Source organism: Adiantum capillus-veneris, chromosome 26 (assembly GCF_014529385.1).
Source record: "Adiantum capillus-veneris isolate H3 chromosome 26, ASM1452938v2, whole genome shotgun sequence".
Taxonomy (NCBI): domain Eukaryota; kingdom Viridiplantae; phylum Streptophyta; class Polypodiopsida; order Polypodiales; family Pteridaceae; genus Adiantum; species Adiantum capillus-veneris.
The window spans coordinates 73,607,478-73,614,115 of record NC_140956.1 but is presented as its reverse complement, the minus strand read 5'-3'; the positions used below and the strand labels follow the sequence as shown (position 1 = coordinate 73,614,115).

Genomic DNA, 6,638 nt, shown 5'->3' with positions numbered 1-6,638 from the left:
ATGGCAAAATCGTTTGACATGAAAGACATGGGTGAGGCAAGTCATATACTTGGTATGTGCATTGAGAGAGACAGATCAAAGAAGTTGATTTGGTTATCTCAAACAGAGTATATTGACAAGGTTTTGCAACGTTTCAATATGGAGAAGGGAAAGACACTGAGTGTTCCATTGCCACCATATGTGAAACTTAGCAAACAAGATTGTCCTGTGTCTGAGGAAGAACAGGCTGAAATGGATAAGATTCCATATGCGTCTGCAGTGGGTAGTTTGATGTATGCAATGATTGCTACTCGCCCAGACATTGCATTTGCAGTGGGAGTAGTAAGTCGATACATGTCAAACCCTGGCAAGAAACATTGGGAGGCAGTGAAAGGAATATTGAGATACCTGAAAGCTACAAAGAGTATGCGTATATGCTATGGGAATCAGGAGCTAAGTGTAAAGGGTTTTACAGACTCAGATTATGCAGGTGACTTAGACAACCGAAGGTCTACGTCAGGGTATGTCTTTACATTGGCTGGTGGAGCAGTATCATGGCGTTCTAGATTACAAGATTGTGTTACTCAGTCTACTACAGAGGCTGAATATGTTGCAGCATCAGAGGCATGCAAAGAATCAATTTGGCTTAATCGACTAGTAACAGATTTGGGAATCAAAGAAGAGATGCCTGTGTTATATTGTGATAGTCAAAGTGCTATACAATTGGCTCGCAATCCAGTTTATCACTCAAAGACAAAGCATGTGGATGTGAAGTATCATTTCATCAGGGAAATGCTCGAGGATAAGCAACTTCAGCTTGTCAAAGTTCACACCACAGAAAATCCTGTTGATCTACTTACAAAAGGACTTCCCCTAGAGAGCTTTGCGCATTTTCGCAAGCAATTAGGTGTAGGGTAGTACATCACTTCTCTAAATCTCTTGTATATTAGCTTGTATAGTAGCTTCTCTCACACTTAAAGTACCACATTGGACTTTAAGTGGGAGGTTGTTGGGGTATAAAGCCCAATGTGGTCGCCTAGGTAAGTGGGCGGGCCGCCAGGTATGTACACATATTCTTTTGTAAAAACCTAATAAGAACTCACTATGCTCTACACATTACAGTAGAGCGAGTTCACCATATCGTCGGGCTCTTCTTCTCGCACTCTCTCTCTTGGGTCGCACTTCCGCTCGTACTCCTTCACTTTAGTTGGTATATTATGAGCAGGTATTGCTTGTACAGGGTGTAAACGGAGAACAGAGTCGATGCATGTATCTTTACATATATACTGAAGTTGATTTTACCATCATACTGGCCTTTCTCGTAAGGGAACAGGAATGGAAATGCTGCCGTCTCTATTGTGATGTCGTTCACAGAGCTTGATGAGGCAGGCATGCCGTTGGGCTTGAAAGTAATTGTTCTCTTAATCAATTGTTGACGGCCACGGAGTTGCAAAGAAGCAAATTCGTAAGTATCGCTAGCGGTGAATGCTCTTCTCCTGACTGGTTCAACGATGTTTTTGATGATACCAAACATCAAACTTGTGTCAAGCTGCGCCATTAGTGCAAACGGTGCGTTGTCTTGTTGTTGCTGAATGATCTTGCTCACACTATCTTGACTTAGTATGCAGAGGCCAAGCTTCCTATTCGGTCGTTCAGCCATCGACATGTACTTCTGTAGTACGAAGTTGTTCTCAAGATTGAATGCAAGTATGTCTGCCACTTGTGATGTAGCTAGGTCTTGCTCTGTGAAGGTTGTTCTATGCTCTTTACTCCATGATAGCAGAGGGTTAGCTAATATTGAACGTATGTCTAGTGTACCACGTGCAATTGTTGTCACTGTTGAGATGGCATTGATAGATATGTCAATGACGCTCAATAGATGTATGTGAAGTTGATTTTCGTTCAGTATTCTTCTTGTGTAGTCTGGAAGTAACGGCACACAATATCTGCGACGTGCACTTGAGTTCTCACAAGTGGAGCACTGCACCCATTGTGTTTCTATGTGTGTAGCCTCTAAGCTGGATACCAGTAGACTGCTAGCAAACATTGTAACCGATGTCTCGTCTGGAGCTCAAGTACAATCAAAAGAGGCACTTCTTTGGATGAAAACTACACCACAAACAAAGCATATGCTTAAAGGTCTGAATACCGCTGCAACGTTTGAACTCCATCGGTATACTAAATTGACGATATCAATCCATGATTGTGAGCATGGTAGAAATCTAGCCTTCTTCTTGATTGAAGTGTGATGTCTCGCTTTCGATCTGCTGAGGTGTATCCTACACTTTCGGTGATGGTCCATTGAAGGCTTAAGTCGAACTCAATCTTAATGATTCAATGTGATGAGAACCTTGTGATATTTACTTACTAGTAATGTCTAAGCAACGGACAGTTCAAGCGTTTGAAACAACCATGTACCTGGTGCTGGATTGCGCTGTTGCGGGGTTTCGACCTGGGAAGAGGCAAGCGGTAGCTGATTTCCTGAATGTCCCTTGCACAGAATAAGTACGAAGCGTTAGAAAAGTAATAGCACAATGTTTAAGGTTATGAGAGTAATCTAATTATTTGTATGTGTTCTTTACTTCTTATGTTATAGAAAAAAAACGTGCTTGTGTCCCTGCACGGGGGAGTTTGCACAATCCTCCCCAATTTTTATAATATGAGGGAACGTGCCATTCCCACGGCAGCATGCAATTTTTGGTGTGTTCCTTTTTACTATGTCCTCAGCGTTCAAGATTAAAATGTGGCACTTTGTACTCACCGCACGCTGCAATATGTCGCTGTTGCAAATGAAGAGGAGATTTGTCCAAGTTTCTCTTTATATGTTTGCAGTGAAACACGGTAGAGTTAGGCCATAAATAGTTGCGCCTGCAGAAACGAGCTGAGTAAACTAGAACAAAAAAAAGTAAACTAGAACACCTTTAAAATCGGATGGTTGAGATCCCATGACCGGGTCTTCATTTTAGTCGTGAGACGATGCGATGGTTGGAGCTCCAGACGATGCAACATTAACTAGCCTACAGACAGAGGCTAAGCTAGAGAGAGACCGTTGACTCGTAGCGCATTTGAGAGAGAGAGAGAGAGAGAGAGAGAGAGAGAGAGAGAGAGAGAGAGAGAGAGAGAGAGAGAGAGAGAGAGAGAGAGAGAGAGAGCACTTGCAATGTTGGACATCGCTACTGTACTGGGATTAATCTCTTCAATCATCCAAATTTGTGAAGCTCTCATGTGTGCTTACCGCAGAACTATGAACGGCTCTCAGCTGTCACAAAAGCTTGAGAAAGTATGGTACTATGCAAGCTGGGTGCAAAAACTGCTAGACGGAAAACTCCAAAATGCACACGCCTCGGTGAAGAGGCATCAGGTATTGCCATAAGTCTGCAATCTCTGAAGCAAACTCTACAAACCATTCAGCCAGCGAATTCGACTTGGTCCCATGTCGCATTTCCTTTCTATGGCCTTCTACACAGTCGCAGTCTTAATAAGGAGATTGACGCTGCAGTCGCCGAGCTAAACTCTCTTGTAAATCGTATCACACTTATTTTTGCCTCCCTTGCCAAGCTTCCCTCTGATGCTATGTTCACTGATGAAGCTCCCATCACCAAAATAGGCTTGGATCGAGCTAGCGAGGTTTTGCAATTTATTACAGGATCAGCCAGTTTATAGGGCATGACGGCTCTGTCTAGTGGGTATAGTGGGCCAAGGTGGGCTCGGCAAAGAGATGCTCTTGGCTCACATTTTAGAAGAGCTACAACAATCGCAATGTGCATTCAATCATGTGGCACATGTGGAATTTGTGAATGAAAGCCCTGATAGTATGGGGATCAGAGAGACGCAATCATCCCTGCTGTGGCAATTAGGAGGTCAAGCCACAGACTTCCAAAGTGTGCTGGCAGGGAAAGGAAAATTGAAAGAAAGGCTGGAAACTCTACAAACATCATGAGCATCTGTATGCATTGCCATCGACAATGTCTGGAGAGCACAAGACTTGGAAGATCTGCTTCCTGCAAGATTTGCAACTCTTCTGCCATCACTCCATATTTGCATCATAATCACATCATGAGCGACGAGTACAGTGGACATGCTGAGTTCTCACTGTGGGGGAAATCCTTAGGTTCTGACATTCAAGCCGCCACTTCAGGTTGAGCCGGCTTCACGAGAGTTCCTTATGGCATATGCCAACCGGAGGGTGTACAACCCAGTAAAGCCACATGAATTGCCGCTTGTGGTGCTTCCGCCAGCGCGCGCAGACCTAGCCCAGAATATGGAGCAATTGTGGATGAGAGAGAGAGAGAGAGAGAGAGAGAGAGAGAGAGAGAGAGAGAGAGAGAGAGAGAGAGAGAGAGAGAGAGAGAGAGAGAGAGAGAGAGAGAGAGAGAGAGAGAGAGAGAGAGAGAGAGAGAGAGAGAGAACCTGAGGTTGCGAACCTGCCTGTGGAGAAGATCAACCTGAGGCTGCGAACTGTGAAGCTGCCGTCAATCCTGCGCACTGTCAACCTCCGAACTGCTCTGCTGTTTTTATTCCGCGTAGCTTTTGATGGCGCAGCTTTTGGCAGGAGCTCGTTTTTTTTAGCACTGGAAAGCGCTGCCATGTGGGTGAATGAGAGGGGAGGGATTAAGAAAACGCTCCTACGCTAACAAAGTTAAAAAGTAATTATCATTAAATAAAACAAGTGAAAGGGTCACGACGGCTTTCAAAAACACTAAGAAAGTGATAACATTATTAGGTTGAATTAAACTGGTATAAGTGTTCGGGAAAGGATTGCCTCAGCTTAGTCTTGAGCCGATTGAAAATCGAGACTAGCTAGCTCCAAACCATGATAAACGGAAGAAAGACCGATAAAATATGTGAGAAAGTCGTCCAAAAATTTTGTAAATCTTAAAATTTCTGCTAGTATTTCCGGTTTTCTTCTTTGTGAGGAGGAAACTCGATCAATAGCCGCTTAATAAAAGAGACTTTTTCAAACGTTAACACTGACTGGAATCAAGCTATAAAAAATGCAAGAAATGTAAAGCCATGTGAAGTTGTAAAATGAAAGGTGAAATAAAAAGAACTAATTAATATATATGTGTGTGTGTATAGAATTTATTAGACTTATGCAAGATGAAGCTTCACTTTAGCATTCTAAAACAATAGAATGCAAAAAAAAACATATATATGTGTGTGTGTATAAAATTTACTAAAATTATGCAAGGTGAAGCTTCACTTTAGTATTCTAAAACAATAGAATGCAAGAAAAGTTAAGACATGTCACTATATGAAATGAAAGGTAAGCCTCCATCGTGCATTGAAAACTAAGAAAGTCTCTCTAACCCAACACAACACTAAGGGTTTCTTTTAGAAAGCCAAAAATCTATACTAAAATTATTTCTTTTTTGTTATGTGCATTTAGACTTGACCGTCTACTCATGTAGAGCATACTCATTTGACTTTAGAGTATGAAATTGTCCGTTCTTACAATGTTACCCTTTACTTTTGCATTTGACTTTAGAGTCTGAAAAGCTTGTCATTTCTAACAATGTTATCCTTCACTTTTGCATTTTCAGCCTTACCCTTTACTTTTGCATTTTAGAGTAGATGTTTGTTAAGGCTTTCTTTCAAGTGAACCAATGAGTGACACATGGATAACTTCTCTTTCCTTGAAAATTTTAAGCTACATTGTATATAGTACGAGCTCGCGTGACCCGCCTACGGGCAGGTCTCACTCGCTCTTACCAATGGGCCATCTCATTAACGGACATTTTTCCCGATGGCTAGTCCTATACAGTTTCTCAAGGTCAATCATGAGCACACATAGAAACAGGCACACTATATAATATGAGCAGGACAAATGGGCATTTCCAACTTACTTTAAAAACCTCTTCAAGATACAAGCATAAGAAGCGACACCCATTTTTTTGTGTCAAATAATGAGACATGTCACATAGACCTAATACTCAATAGAGAATTGGGAAAACAGTCTACACCAATATAAATTCAAAGTAGATTTTTTCCGCTAATTATTCTTGCATGCTAAGGTAGAGGTTGGGTTGAGCTTGTAACCATGCCAATGTTGAGGATGTCGATGCAAAGAGTGAGTGTTGAGATGCATGGCATGGGATTTTAGAGGCGCCCAAGAGAGAAATACCTGATTGTGAGGGTTGCCCTCATGAATGAAAGAGCTGCTCCTTGGCTCTTAGGTGAAGATGGCAAGGGACATGTGTGTGTGTGTGTGTGTGTGTTACGACAATGCCCACGCAAGATCTCTTAAAACTATCGACTCTTCATTGTTCATCTTCAGGTTCATGCCCGGCCAATACAGGCTCTCTTTGTTTCTGTTGTTCACGCCTCCCTTTGCCTCCTATTCACCTCCTACAGGCCAACATGGCATGCTAAAGAGAAACCCATAGATGAGATGACAATTACATGGATGAATGGATTGGAAGCACTCTCATCTAAGACAATTTTGTAAGTAGGTGCTTAGAAGTGGAAGTAGACCAACAACCAAGATGTGTATGAAGGAGCGAAAACAATTTGAGAGCAGGCAAGAAGGGAGCAGTTTGAGAGCAAGCAAGAAGGGAGCAGCCAAAGTATCCAAGGTTAGGTGGCATCACAATATTCAAGAGACGAAGCGACACATTGAGAGAGAGAGAGAGAGAGAGAGAGAGAGAGAGAGAGAGAGA

The 6,638-nt window shown here is 42.3% G+C and overlaps 1 pseudogene; it reads left to right on the top strand.

Annotated features, from left to right (window-relative positions):
• Positions 1-3,139: 3,139 nt before the first annotated feature.
• On the top strand, positions 3,140-6,427 carry LOC147423653 (uncharacterized; annotated as a pseudogene).
• The last annotated feature ends 211 nt before the right edge of the window (positions 6,428-6,638 follow it).